The following is a 16,235-nucleotide window of genomic DNA, read 5'->3' as shown; positions in this document are numbered from 1 at the left end:
TCCTGGTCATCCAGCTTGGCCGCCATGATCTTGTTTCTGTCTTCCAACTGACTGACATTCCGCTGCAAGGTGGTGGTCTCTTTAGTGAAGGTTGTCGCCACCTTTTCTACCTCCGTAACTTCTGGTGGCCATCTTCTGAATGTCCGCCCTCCGGAAGGAGACATCCGAGGAGAACGATCCCACCGTCGTTTGTACGTTGCTGAGGGCGGACATTATATCCTCCAGCGTGACCTTGGATGATCTCTCAGGTGTTCGGGCCGTTTCCGTTGAGGCTTGCTGTTCAGGCAAAGCTGGAAAGTCCTTGGAATATGCATATTTATCCAGCTTGAGCTGCTGAGTCGTTCGTGGCCCCCTGCCCCCCATCTAAGGCTGATTACCTAGGTCCCTCTGTGCCCTTATCCAAACACTGGACGGTACTCGCCGACGCCTGCCGCGTGTTTGCGTGCCACTCACAGCCTGTCTGTTTTTCCCAAGACTCAGTAAGCTAGGGGTTGGCAGGGCAGTAAAAACAGCAGCCGATGCAGGCTGGGGCTCCTCTGTATGTGTCTCAGCAAAGTAGGCCCATTGTGTGGTAAGATTAGAGAGGGCACCGCCTGTGTGCACCTCCAGGGCTTTCCATGGCTACTGAGGCCTGTGCCTGCGGATCTGTGGGCCTCCTCACCTTGTAGCGTGCACTAGAGTGTGTCTTCTGCCCATGAGTGTGCTGTATTTGGAGACGCTGGATATCGGGTCCGTGGGGCAATGGTATCACCCCCTCACTTACCTTTGTAATTTGGGAGAGCTGATCAACAGGCAGCAGCCACAGCCGGCGCTTAGCCCCGTACCCTTCTCCAGGTATTTCCGGCTCCGGCTCCCGCTGGGGCATTACTCCGCCGTTCCTCAAGTGCTGGCAGGGCTGTCTAGCTTGGGTGACTGCCTTTTCATTGAGTGCTGTCTGGTGCCTGTAGTGCCCGCCCTGGACGCTGTAGTCACGCCGATCCATGTGCGCTCCTGCCGGGCCCCTGCACTAATCAAGGCCCCAGCTTCTGCCACGCGTGCAGGCCGCTTCGGATATTTCAGCCCGGTTTCTCGTACGGTGCAGCTTTGCAGCTGGAAACGGGGTCGGAAGGTGCCTCTTGTACTCCGACGCCCGCTGGTGTCTTTGAGGGCAGATTTATCCCCAGATTATGTGGCGGATTGATGGGGAACTCACACCGGTCTCGGAGCTCGTCTAAGCTGCGACCATTTCGCTCAGCTGCAAGCCACGCCCCCTCAGTTTCAATTGAAATGACTACAACTGCCGTGATGCCTTGTTTTTGTTTAGTGAAAATAAAATTGCAATGTGATTTTGCACATTCTCTTTTTACTATTATGTTTCCACATATGTTAAAGAGTGATGTATTTTTCAATCTCCAGTTCATGCTATGTTTTCAAATGTTTATGTGTTCAATTTAGTATGCTGTCCTATCCTTGTTATTTTATTGAATTAATATAATTTGTTTCACAAATCAAAGGTTATTGACTTAAAAATGTTACTGAATGTAATTTTGTATGCTGAATATGTTATGTGTGTTTTTTAAATGTACTCTTTGATGTTTATATGATGACTAATGCTACATATCCTTCTAATGTGTATAATTATCAGAATTTTAGTCTGGTAGGCCTTGGAATGGTTTATTTCACATTTCTCCTCTCTACTGTGTTGAATGAGTGATATCTTTTATGTATACTTCCTAATTATTCTTTTTCAATTCAGGACTTCTTTTTTGCTATTATTTTGAAGTAGTTTTGAGTGTAATTTAAACTTTTTGTGTAATTCATTATAGTACCATTGAAAGGCACATCTATGATATCAACTTTCTTTTTCCTTTTAGGTTGCTTCATTTTTAGCTTTAAACCCATTTGAAGCATACTTTAGACTTTTTGTTTTTGCAGTTCATAATAGGCCCAACACTCAGAGTGCATTTTGACAACCATCTACCACTGAGGATACCTCCTCTCCAACCAGGAACAAGCCTTCTGTGATGACTCCACTCCTGCAAGTCCGGATGATGAAGAGTTGCCGGGTCCATGTGATCTGCCTGGGTAGACAGCTCCAGTGAGTCTCACACTCCACCTCCCACCCCACCTGCTACCACACCTCAGCCTATGGATACCTCCACGTCCTGTGTCCACACCGACATCACCCCAACCTTGTGTCCTCCACTCCTGGTAGCTGTTAAACCAAAACCACCACCACCTCCAGTCCAGCGGGGAACCAATGGGATGGGGAACACTGGGTCAAAGTCACAGTGTAGTGAAGGCAGGGTTTGTGGGGGGGGGAGGTCTGTGGGCCAGCAAAGTGAGGCCACTGGGTTCACTATTACCCAGGCCAGCATCAACCATGTCTTGAATACATCCATCAGTCCCAAGACACGATGGGCCACATCCTTACAGAGCTCCAGGAGATGAAGCAGTTGCAGATGGAGCACAATGTACAGGTTGAGAAACTGAACTACAATTTGGGCTCCCTGACTGGGGTGCTGCTTGATATTTTCACCCATAGTGTAGGGCTAGTCCAGCAATATCTTGGTCCTTTTCAGTGGTCCTACAACATCTGGCCCAGCTACATCTGCCACAGAAAGGAAGGCCCTGCCACAAGAGGAAACAGCTGCACCCAACTCAGTCCTTGTTACTGTGGATTCATCAGCCCCCTTCGGGAGGGGACATTCATCCAGACCAGCAGTAAAGGATGGCAAGACCTCCACCATCACCAGCAAGAGATGTAGAACCCAATGTCCTCCAGTGTGTGACTACCAGTCACTCCGTGGACTAGTTTACTTTTCTGATGCTAGTTGGATTTTGTACATTGGATTTCAAACAATTTTGACTCTTCAGTGATAGTTTCATTCATCATGATTGACTTATTAAAGTGTTGTTTGCTTTTTTGTTTTTATCCTGTTTTAGTGAATAAAATCAAAACTAACAAAGTCAAACACTGGTGCTTTATTTATTTTCTTAACTTGTTCATTGTTTTTCTTCCATCATACATTTTAAAATGTTAAAATCAAAATGATTGTGAATTCATAAATACATTCTATGTAGGTAATGTTTCTCACATTTTCCAAAAATGGCAAAAACAAGCAAACACCAGAAATCAATAACTTGTATTTTATTACCTTGTAATAAATCATTGTTTGTCATAGTTTTTCATAAACATTACAACCCACGCATAACCCAAATACTGGCATTTTTACATTTACAGTTCAAGACTTTGCCAACATGGAAGAACTGGATGTAATAAAAATAAACAGATCAAATAGACAAACTGTCAGTGATTTATGTAATCCGCTGATAATAAAAATTTAATTTTTGAATGCAGACTTATGAACCCAGGGAGAGTGAGAAGACAACAGCCTCGTTTTTAGACCATTTCCAGACCTTGCCACCATGGGAGAACTGGATAATATCAAAGCATTCACATTGAGTAGGCAAACAATAATTGATTTATGATTTATGTCAGATCTTCTGCCTCACAATAGGACTCCGAAATCAACACCACAAATAGGACTCCATTTTGTGGCCACCGAATTATTCCAATACACCGTTGCAGCATCTTATGCAATGTAACAGCCAACTTCAAGTTGTGTGCTATAAGACGTTCTTTCTACAATGATGAGACCCATCAACAGCTTCATTCACTTATCACAAAATGATTATTTTGCCAGTGTGGAGAGAGATTAGTAGGCTTTGGCCAACTACCACAGGTGGTTAGAGCAATTGTACTTCACAACAACAGCATATAATTGCAAATGTCACAACTTTGATATATCCAAAAGAAGATGACATGGTGAAGGAATTTACCCAGATTAAAACAAAAAGATTCTTAAATTACATAACAAAATAGACACATTACAAATGAATCATTTTGAGGTCACATCACATTTCTTTTTGTAGCTTTTATGGTGCATTTTCCCACATGACGCGTGGGATTTGCAGGCCTGTCGCTGGTTTTCACTGCTTTTTGTACCGCGATTGGCCTCATCGCATCTTTTTTTGCGTTCATGTTTTGCATTTTTGCAATGTAGCGTTGACTTTTTCTGTGACATTTGATGCGTTGTTGTGGGCCTATCGCATGGTACCTCCGTGTTGTGAAGACTTAGTTAACATGGCGTTATTTTCCTGTGATAGACTGCGATATTAAGAGTTGTGTTAAGCTAAATTTGCAGTAATTATCACACGCTCTTGAGAATATCCCCCTTTTAATGTAAATCAAATATACAGCCCCTCTTGTCATTGATGCATTTGCTGGGCCTCTTTGTGCGACTGACACGAAAAGAGAGAAGGTGAGTTTTCACACCTCCCAATTATCTCTATTGAGCCTAGGAACGATGAGGGTACTCCCTGAGAGAGTCTGGGCCCTCAAAGTAGAAAGGCTGCATGTGCACACATGCGTGCAACTTACAGGGAACATAGGGGCATATTTACAAGCCCCTTGCGCCACCCGTACTTCACTTTTCCCATGGTAAAAATAAAGCAAAAGTGGCGCAAGGCGCTTGTGAATAACCCCCATAGGTTATAAGTGCAGCGAATAGGTTAGGCACCTCCTGGCGGTAAGCACTAGGCAAAAAGTGACTTGAGCGGAGATCTCCAAAGTTAGATTGCCAGGGCAATTCTGCTTTTGATCCAGAAGTGATCGGGAAGGTCTTTTGAGCGTATTATTATGATGGGCTTTATCGAGCTGAAGCAACAGAAGAGGAGGGAAATATAATGGATTATCTACATTCAATCTTAGAAGACAAGATAAGCCCTGAATATCCAAATTTTTGGACTTTCCTATCCTAGAAAGGAAGTCCAAGTGGCCCTTAAAGATCTGCCATCTGGTAAGAATTTTATAACGTTTTTTTAAATGTAATTTAATTTTTCCCAAAGTTCTAAATTGTTTTATGGCAATCCCTCTGGAGTTTAACCCCTTCGGTGCTGATGACGGCCCCCAGCGGTCATGCATTACAGTGCTCGTGTGCTGATGACGGCTGGGGGCCATCATGAACCCGCCCACTCATTAAAAGCGCCAGACAGGCGCAGAATCGCGGCCGCGCCCAAGGGGTTAAGAAATGTTGGATCAAAATAATGGACGATATGATAGACAGAATCATTTGGTCATACTCAAAAATCCGAAGAGCGCTTAATTATATGACACTCTCTAGGGACAGAAGGGGGTCAGCTCGCCCAAGTTTGAAATGTTATCAGTGGCTGGCTGTGCTACACTAAGGGCCCGATGTAGGTAAATCTTTTTTACCACTTCATAAATACCGATTCATACCGAATCGGTATTTAAGAAGTGGTAAAAAAGAGAAGGGCAGATGTAGGTAATTTTATTTTAAAAATTACCGAATCGGAAGGAATCTGTATTTACCGACTCGGTAAATACCGAATCGGTAATGCCCATTGATTCCTATGGGCATTGAAGCCCATAGGAATGAATGGGCATTACCGAATCGGTATTTACCGATTCGGTAATTACCGATTTCTGCAAGGGTGCAGGGGGTGTCACTTTGACACCCTCTAGCACCCCCAATACTGGCTTGTGTGCCATGTGGCACACAGGCATGCCCTAAGGGCATGTCTGTCTGTCACATGGCATAGGTGTGCATGCACACATGTGCATGCACACCTGGATTCGGTATTTTAACACCCAATTGGATTGGGTGTTAAAATACCGAATCTGAAGGGCCTGTGGGACTGAAAGTAGTCCCACCTACATCCCGAATTTTAAAACTCGGTAAACTTACCGATTCGGTATTTTTCAAATTCGGTAATTTTACCGAATTGGTAAAATACCGAATCGTACAAAAAAAGGTCCCCTACATCTCAAAAGGCCAAATACCGGTCGGAAACGGCCGAATTCGGCCGTTTCCGACCGGTATTGGCCACCTACATCGGGCCCTATATGCGCTCCCTCATTGGGGGGCATGTGGTAAATCCCTGATTGATCAGTCGAAATACTCCCTCCATATAGGAGCTGCTACTTGGGGAAGAGGTCATAAATTAGGTTTTGAGGCACATAGAACCCAGTTATTACAAGAAGGCCTGGTTCAAGACTCTCCCTGCTGCGTTTGGCATCTGGTTAACGTTGAGGAAAAAAACAGGGCTTGGTAGGTTTAGATATGAAGCTCCAATACAGAGGAGCCCAGCACTCCCGGGAATTTTTCAGGACTCTTGTGCCCCAGGCTGGGAGGGCCAAGGGTTTAAGAGATTTGGGGGACTTTTATGTGGGAGAAAGTATTGTGTCATTTGAGGCACTGTGAGCGGATTTTGGGATCAACAAGAAGGATTTTTTTTAAATAGCTACAGATCTGTGAATTTCTTCTAAAGGAAACTGGGGGCCCAAGGGGTTTTGCCAAAGATGTTTTATTGGAGTTATTAGGGAGTAGTGAGGGGTGACAATTAGTCAAATGTATGGGGGTCTGAGCTCTTTATTACAGGATGATCTTGAGAAGTATAGTGATAAATAGCATTAGAAGCTAGGTTCTTGAAAATGTTGTTTTGACGAATCCCTTGAGCTAGACCGTACCCTGCTGTGCTTGGCTGGTCTAAAAGTACAACATTACAAAATGATCTTCGATCTATATTATACACCGGCAAAACTTGACAAATGGGGGCGGGGCTGTCTGCTGCCGTCGCTGCCAAAGTCAGGGGGCGGACGTGGTTCATATGTTTAGTAGGTGTCCTGCATTAGAAGTACTTAATCGTGAGATTACCAAGTTCATTGCAACTATGCTAATGCTTTGTGTTACCTTGACCCTCCAGTTAAGGTTGTTGGGTGTGCACAACAAGGTGGTTTCTAGGTCTTGCCAGCTGTATGTATTTGTAGCCATGGCAGTGGTTTATGTCTGTATTGCATCGGTCTTATTGGACTCACATCCCCTGACATTTCATCAATGGTTGGCACGTTTGCTTTCAAGGTTCAATTAAAAAAAATTGTGTAGGTACGCAAAGGGAGGAAAACCAGGAAGAAGGGGAAATGCATTTAGGCTCCTATACAGGACCGGGTCGGCGCCCTGCACCAAAATCAGCTGGGTTAAAAAGCACTCTAAGTGGCCATAGGTGTTAAGATAGGATTTCCGGAATTAGGAAGATTTTTCCTGTGGTTATTATTTATTAAATGTGCATGACTCCCCTAGGAACAATGATGCTGCTACAGTGAAGTAATGTCGAAGAACTTATGCACTTTACTATCTGAATTGGCATTCAATTATTTTTATTTGGACTGAATCCAGTAATTTCAATGGCATAATTTCTACCACTTGTTCTGCTCTCCATGAATTATTAACTGTAATTAGACTAAGGTCATGGTGGTGGTCTCAATTCAGATACAACAATTTGTTAATAGGGAAGGGGATGTTCCATTTTTATGCCTGAATTTGTATTTTATTTTGCTGTATTTTCAAACTTTGAGGCCCAGGTGTTCCAGGATTATTCTTGATAACATATTTTGTATTTTGTGTCCCTCACTATATCTGGGGTTTCATGAATCATATATCTTTTTACCTTGTTTCTCTTCTCTTGTGTTTTTATATTTGAAAAATCTGCAATAAAATGGTTTTTTTTTAAATGTAACTAACCTTTTTCTTGACCCCCGCTTGACAGATCGGTGTGAAGCTTTCCATGGAGGTGCCGACGTGGATAAACTTTTCTTTTTAGAAAGATTTGTGCAGATTCATCTAACAGCACCAAAGTTATTTAAGAAACAAAAAATACCTTTCCAGTATAAACTCTGAGCTTAACATAACAACATCCAGAGCATGCAGCGTCTGATACGAAATACGACTGGGTTGGGTATATCAGATCAGGAAGAGATTCAACAACGAAACTGGAACAAGCGCTGGATATGCGATAGTGTTGCAAATATTTAGCTTAATAGGCATACACAGTAATGGGCTTATCTGATAAAAGGAGGCTTCAGGTAGGACCAGGCTAGGGATGGCTGCCGGTGATGCCTTTGGATACTCTTTTCCAGTTTCTTCGTTGAATCTCTTCTACCGCAAGAGGTTTTCCAGAATATCAATTTACTGATTTTAACATTTAGTGGGACCAGGTCGCTTTTCAAATATATCTACACGAGGCTTGTTTGATAACCAGACATCCGAACATTTCATGAAAACGTCGATTTTTAAATTAATAAGACATTGTTGCGCATTCGGTGCAGCACATTTTTATTAGCCATTTATTAGAATGAAGAACATCCACCAACTATGGAGTTGCAGGTTTTAATTACTAGGAACTGATCACATTGAAACAGGATCTATAATTGAGTGGCTTTCCTGAAGAAGGCGTTGCATACGCCGAAACACACGTCGAGTTAATAAAGACATTGCCACTTTTTAACCCTTTATTTATACATATTGATTAAATGTGATGTGTTACATATTGTGTTTTACTTTTTAAATGTTTTGTATGAATATCATTTGTTTAGATAATATGAGAAGAAATTATTAAAACAGTAACATCTTTGAAAATATTTTTTCTGTCTTCCTTGGTCTTCTTATTGTCATAGACACTGTGTATATTGTTTGCTTTATTGACATTAGTATTTTAGCGAGGGAGAATGGGTTTGGGTATGTGTAAGGAAGTGATGGCCCATTGCATGTTCCTTAGGTTTTGGTTGTTGCTGTGACAGTAAAAAGCCCGGTGCATACAGGTCAGGGGAACAAACCCAACGGAAAACAAGCCCCTGTAACGGTAAGGAGAAGCGTCTCCTGTACCAAAATTTATAAACAAAGATGATTCAGAAAGATTCGTCTGGTAGCAGTATAGAGTTTTAATCGTGGAATAAATTATCAGTACATCCAAGTAGCATGTTGTAAGTGAAAAGAATAATGAAGCCATTATTCTTTTCACCTACAACATGCTACTTGGATGTACTGATCATTTATTCCACGATTAAAACTCTATTCTGCTACCAGACGAATCTTTCTGAATTATTTCAATAACATTGCTCAATCAAGTCTTCCACCAGGGAACCACTCGACTTTACGTGTGCACAGGACTTTGTTTATATGCTTTATTGACATTGCATAGGACTGGAACCAAGCTATACTTGGCTGTTGAGCACTAAAAATGGCAAAACCAGTCCTAGGTTGCTTGTGTTTCGGTTCAGGGAGGACCTGGCCTTGTGGTTCCTACTGGAGCAGGGTCAAGACTGATTTGCATATGGCTTAGTTCAAACTGAGGTGGCATGGTGTGCAGAAGAACAATGGACTGGGATGCTGCCCTGCGTAATTACTAATCGATCAGATTCATTCAAGCATTCCACCCATCGATTTTTTCATACTTTAACATGTCACCCTAAGTGGGGCTGGTGTGTCCAAACATGCGTACTGTGCACACTGTGTCACTGTAACCAAGCTATACCTGGCTAATAAGTCCTAACAAGGATGAACCCAGTCTAGGTTTCTTGTGTTCAGTTCAGTGAGGACCTCGTCTGGCATTTTGTGCTAGACTGCTCCTATTGGAGAAGGATCAAGACTGCTTTGCACATGGCTGGGTACACACTGAGGTGGCATGGTATGCAAAAGAACGATAGACTGGGATGCAGCCCGAGTAATTAGCAGTGCCTGAGATTAATTCAATTCAGAAAAGGGGGGGATGGTGATGAACAGAGTGTCTGAATTAAGCAGACCACTCTTACCCAGTCCAAAGATCAGGGCTTGATCCATCACCGTTATTTATCTCACTGCACCATCCCAGCTCAGAACCTGGCTATATGCAAATCAGTCTGTCCCTGGCCCAGTGCCTCGTGGGAACAGGGCAGACTAAACTACCAAGCCAATTCTTCACCAGAAAGGAGACAAGCTACCGGGGACCGGTTTCTGGCATTTCAGCCGTCTTCGGCCCGGCTTGCTTGAATCCTGATGGTGCAGTGAGCACCACCCCTTTTCAGAATCGTTTTAGATTAATTCAAGCATTCTATCCATCAATTCTTTGCATACTTTAGTGTGTGGCCCTAAGTGGGATGGGTATGCCCAGACATGAGTCCTGTGCACACTGTGTCACTGGAACCAAGCTATACCTAGCTGAGGAATCCTAACTAGAGAAAACCAGTCCTAGGCTGCTTGTGTTCCAGTTAAGGGAGGACCTGGCCTGGCAGTTCAAGCTGGACTACTTCCATAGGGGCAGGGTCAAGATTGAACCCCTGCCCCCCTTTTTTCTAACATCCCTTTGAAATGTAGGTATGTTTTGATACTTACAGTGATCTGGCTTTATGTCATTCCCAAAGCCTTTGCTGTTGCCAATGCACCAATACTTGACTTAAGGTGTGACCTTCCATGATAATACCTGTGTACTCTCCCATTTGCGCAAAGGTACATTTCTTTTTTTTTTTAAACATGTTTTTATTGGTTGTAATACACAAAACAGAAAGACTGTAGGCATGAATACATTTCAAGGTTACAATCATCAAATAGTATTTGCACAGTTGATTCATTTCTCCCCAAACTCCTACTTCTATTACCATTGTATCTATTTTGTATAACCCTCCCCCCCCCTGATTTATCAACCCCCCTCGGAGTCGTCATCTGAGCTTTCATTGTCCGACTCGGGAACAGGGTCACAAATATCACCTCTGTATGTATTCCAGTTGGTCAAGAACTTGGTCCATTTGCGAGGGCATTTCATATTTACATACACAGCTCTTTCCGTAATCATTGTCATGTCCATGTCTCTACACCAAGCACTCAAAGAAGGTAATTCAGCCGTTCCCCACTTCTGTGCCACATTCCTCCTGGCTACCATGAGGCCTAATGTCGCCCAGATTTGCCCATAGCGAGATAAGTCGTTTTCCTCCCAGATATTGAGGAGGCACCTTCGCGGCTCAGGCAACAGGGAAACATGTAGTGCTTGAGATATTGTACGCAAGACCTGACGCCAGTAATCCGTTAGTAGAGGACAGTCCCAGATTGTGTGGAAAAAGGTACCCTCGTTTCTGCAGCCCCTTAGGCAATATGGATGTTGAGCCCTACCGATTCTATGAAGTGTAGGTCTAGTGAGATAGGCTCTATGTAAGATTTTAAATTGTACAAGTCTGAGCCTGGCCGAAATTCCCACCTCCATAGGAGAGGCAAGTGCCATCTGCCATTCCGTCTCATCCATGGCATCAATATCTATTATCCATCTCTCTTTCAGTGTTGCTGTGGGATCTGACATATTGTTTATTAGTTTGCGGTATGTGAAGGAGGTGGCCCGTTTAGGCATACAGTCTGTGAGGAGCCTATCTTCCAGTGGGGAGGCCTCAGGTATATTCTCAGTCTGGGGAAGAGCTGTTTGCAGTGCGTGTCTGATTTGTATGTAGCGGTATAACTCAGTTGGTGCAAGATCGTACTGTTGTGTAAGCTGGTCAAATGGGATGATCGTTCCTCTGTCCCATAGGTCCCCCACTGTAGAGATACCAATGCTATCCCAGTGTACGAATCCCTTGCTGTTTCTGAGGATCCCCAGCTGCTTCGAGTCCCACAGGGGCGTAGGTTTGGTTATGACCTCCTTCCATCCCAGTTGTGCCTGCGCTGTATACCATAACATGACAGTGTGTTTAGTAGGGCCCGCTAGTGTCAGTGCCGCCTTCTGTTATATAGGGCCGCTAGTATATTGTCCGGCCCCAGCTGAGCACAGTCAGCCATGTATGCTGGGTCCGTCCGAGGGGCGTGTATCCAATGATTTATTACAGTGAGGTGTGCTGTCCAATAGTAAAGGCGTATGTTAGGGAGTGCTATTCCGCCATCGTACCAACTGCGATGTAGTTTGACTTGTGCAACGCGGACTGGTTTGTTGCCCCATAGGAGTGTGGACACTTGTGTTGTTATTTTTCTAAAATATTTTATGGGTACCTGATATGGTGTATATTCCAGCGCGTATAGGAATCTGGGCAGGGCCATCATTTTAATAGTGCGGCTTTACCTAACAGTGTAAGGGGCAGCGACTCCCAGTGAGTGACGTCTCTACGCAGTCGTTCCAACGGGGGGGGGGGGGCACATTTTTAGTGAAGAAGGTTACTAGGTCCCTTGTTATGTGTATACCCAGATATTTAAACGTGTCCTGGGAAATTGCCAGTGGGCAGTGAGGGGGGAGTCGTGGTGTCAAGCCCTTTAACGGGAATAAGACCGACTTATCCCAGTTTATGGTGTAGCCCGAGTGTTTCCCGAATGTGTCGCACAGCTCGAATAATATCGGCAGAGTATTTTTGGGGTCTGTTATGTACACTAGAATGTCGTCTGCATAGAGGGATATGCGGTCTTCCCATCCCTCCGCCCAAGCAATACCACGTATAAGTGGAGTGCTGCGAATCTGCGCTGCTAGGGCCTCCAGTACCATTGCAAAAAGAAGTGGAGATAGTGGGCATCCCTGTTGAGTCCCTCTCGTCAATGTGATGAAGTCTGATAGCCGCCCATTTACTGCCACGCGGTCCACTGGATCTGCGTACAGGAGTCGGATCCATGCGCAAAATTTAGGGCCAAAGCCCAGGCGTGGAAGGACCGCAAAAAGATACGGCCATTCCACCATATCAAAGGCCATCTTAGCGTCTAGAGAGAGGACCGCTGCTGTCTCTGACAGACTATTTTCCCTCACCAGTACACTATGTAAACGCCTGAGGTTAAGTGCAGTGTTCCTGTTTGGCATAAAGCCTGACTGATCCGGGTGAATTATGTTGGGAAGGTGTGTTTGTAGCCTATTTGTAATTAACTTTGCCAGAATTTTGGACTCTGCATTGATCAGTGATATAGGGCGATATGAGAGGCATTCCGTTGGGGGCTTTCCCGGTTTTAGGATAGGCACAATGGTGGCCATTCTCTGGCCCGAAGGTAGTGTTCCCTGCTCTAGACTGTCATTGTACATTGCTAGCAAGTGTGGGCTGAGGGTGTGTGTTAGTAGTTTATAAATCTCCAGTGGGATACCGTTGGGGCCCAAAGCCTTGCCGGATTGAAGGGATTTGATTTCCTCTCCGATTTCCTCCACAGTGAGGTCAGCCTCAAGCTCCTCGGAGGCCTTGGAGTCAAGTCTAGGCAGTGCCACCTCCTTCAAAAAAGTCGCAGCCTCCACTTCCGTGACTAATGATGAAGAAGCATACACCATGCTGAAATGTTCAGCTAGCGCCTTCACGATTTCCCCTGAGTCTGAGGTGAGACGTCCCTCTACCATATGTAGCTGTGCTATAGTACGGTTCCCCCGTTCCCTCCTGTCCAGCCATGCCAATAACTTCCCTGCTTTATCCCCTATATCATAAATTCTATGTCTGGTTGCTGTGAGAGCTGTTATCGTTTCTAGTCTAAGGTGTTCCTTATGTTATTGTTGCTTTAGCAAAAGAGTATGAGCTGAATCTGGCGTTGGGTTGGCTGAGTGGGTAATGTTAGCTACTTGGAGCTCTCGTTCAATGGTCGTGAGATCTCGGTGTTTTGTGCGTTTGTGTTCTGTTATGAATGAAATAGCCTGACCCCTGAGGACAGTCTTATAGGCCTCCCACACTACGGTTGGAGAGCTTACCGAGGTTTCGTTTTCGGTAAAGAAATGTTTTGTAGTGTTACGGAGTTCCTTCTGTATTAGTGGTACTTGCAGATAGCCTGGATATATTGGGTATAGTTGTTTGTGAGAGGTGTGGGAGGAGGAAAGCGTCAAAGTCACTGGGGAGTGGTCCGAGATGCCTCTCGGCCCAATAGTGATGTTTTCTACAGAGGAAAGGGTGGACTCAGGGGTCAGGAAATAATCTAGTCTGGATAGACTGTTGTGTACTGCTGAGTGGAAGGTGTATTGTCTATCTAACGGATGTTTATGCCTCCAGACATCTGTCAGTCCGAGTGCCTCCACAAAGCTCTGCAGGCGGGTGACCCCAGGCATAGTTGCTCGCTCCGGATGTCTGTCTATGTTAACGTCCATTGTGACATTAAAATCCCCACCGACGAGAAGTTCTCCACTTGGCAGAGACAGTAGGAAATCGCTGAGGGCCGGGAGAGCCACCATCTGTAATGCGGGGGGGATATATACTGATACCACGTTAACCAGTCTGCCCTCCCATTGACCATGTACTGCTGCAAATCTACCCTATCATCATGTTTTGTTTGCTTGACTATAAAGGGTGAGTTTTTTCTCATTAAAATTCCAGTCCCTCTAGACCCCGTGGAGAACTCTGCGTGTACCATCATTTTGAACCCCCACCGATCCATTGCTTTACATACTGATCCCGTGAGGTGAGTCTCCTGTAGGAGTACCAGAGTAGGGCCTGTCGTTTCAGGGCTCGTAGCACTAACCCTCGTTAAATTCTATCTCCTAACCCATGGGCATTCCAAGTGACCACTGTGAGCGGGGCCACTGGGGCTACCAGGTTCTCCGCCTGTGCACTAGCGCAGGTTGTGCCTGTCATCATGTCTAAGTGGAGTGAGGAATGAATAGTGTAACCTTGTTATGCCCTGTAAGGAGTCACAATGCAGTAAGTACCATGCTTTGAGGTCTTTTCCATTAGTAACCATAACTAAAAACCCAAACCTTCGAACTTCCCCACCTCACGATGCCTCCACCCTCCCTGTCTCCCTGCCCGACGGACTTAGAACTGCCCGCCACCCCAACTCAACAGAGTGCTCTCTCCCAACCCACAACAGAATACTTGCGTGTAGGGGTTACGAAGTCCGGCGTGAGCGTGACCCCTCCTTTCCGGCTGGGCCCGTTGCTGCCCCATGTCCAGAGCCGGCTTACAAGAAATGTCAATGTGCGTCTGTAGTGAACTACGTATAGTTCTTTCCTAGTCGGTCCGATTCATTTCACACCAGAGTCTTCCGGTTCCGTTCTTTGTGAGTTGTCATCATTAGGTGTGAAGAGTTCCGGGCTGCCCATTTCTGCGTCGTCGGTGCGTAGACCGCGGTCTCTGCCTCCACGACGGGATCAGTCTTTTTTCCTCCAACCTTCAAGCCAGTCATACGACTCCTCAGGAGTCTCGAAGAACCAAGCCTTCCCTTCTGCCACTACTCTTAGCCTTGCTGGGAATAACGTAAAGTAGGGTATTTCACGTGCCCTTAAAGCTTTTTTGACCTACAGAAAGCTGCAACGCCGTTTATACACCGCTGCCGTGTAATCAGGGAAGAAAGAAATCGAGGAGTTCTGCAAGCGGATTTGCGGGGAGACTCGCGCCGTTTGAAGAATGACATCTCTGTCTATGAAGTTGAATAGTAGTCAACAAAGAGTATTGTACAGAGTTCCCCAGTGGGAGCCAGTGGTTTAGCTCAGGTTGATTTTTTCTCTCACTAATTAAGGGGGGGTTTGTGTGAATGCATGGTGTAGACCCTTTTCAGAATATAAGGATACCTCACACAGGTTACCGGTAGGATAGCAACTGTCATCCCAACCGATGACCGTCCAGCGTCATCATTGGTATCCTGCTCCTACGGCAGGCTGGCGGTGCAATGCCCGTCGGGCAGCATGGGGAGCTGCACTTTGGCGGAGATCTTTTATTCCGAGCCAGCGGGTGTCTGCGTGTGAGGGGCCTAAAAAAGTGCAATAGTGAGCGTGCGGTAGTGTGCGTTAAAAAAAGTCAGTAGAGTCCATAGGTGAATGCTTTAATGGTCAGGCTCACTGCTTTGTTAAAAATAAAGGGGTATGAAGGAGTGATGGGCAATGGGACCAATCCTTAATCAACCCTTAATGTGAAGGCGGTCGACATGTTTCTTGCCGTAAGGGCAATTCGTCAGGACCTTGGTGCTCATATAATTGCTGGGGTCCTCTCAAAAGTAGAGGACTCCGGTATACGACCTGTGCCGTGTCGCACGGAAAGTAGTTCCTTGCGAGGGACCTCCTGGAAACCGTTGGGTTCCTGCTGAAGGTCTCACGAGCTGTCCAGGTGGGGCCAGCAGTGAGTGAGGAGAACCTTAAGTAATGCTGATGGCAGGCATCTAGGCACCTACCCCTCCCACGAGTCCGCCGAAGTCGGGACAGCTAGCGCTATGAAGTTGAATAGGCGCGCGAGCACCGGTCTTGGGGGCACCCCTGGCTTGGCTTTTCCGCCTGGCACCCTATGCACCCGTTCTACTGAGAAGAATGTGGAGAGTCCCTTAGCCTGCAGTCTAGTTTTTATCAGTTCTTCCACGAATAGGTCAATAGCCTGGGTGCTTTCACTCTCCGGAATACCTAAAATGTAAACATTATTCCTGCGAGGGCGCCCTTCCTGATCATCCAACTTCTCGGCCAGAATTTTGTTTTCTGTCTCAAGCCGTGAGACCGCTTTCTTACGCACTGCTGTGTCG

Source organism: Lissotriton vulgaris, chromosome 5 (assembly GCF_964263255.1).
Source record: "Lissotriton vulgaris chromosome 5, aLisVul1.2, whole genome shotgun sequence".
NCBI lineage: Eukaryota > Metazoa > Chordata > Amphibia > Caudata > Salamandridae > Lissotriton > Lissotriton vulgaris.
Note: the sequence above shows the minus strand (reverse complement) of the source record.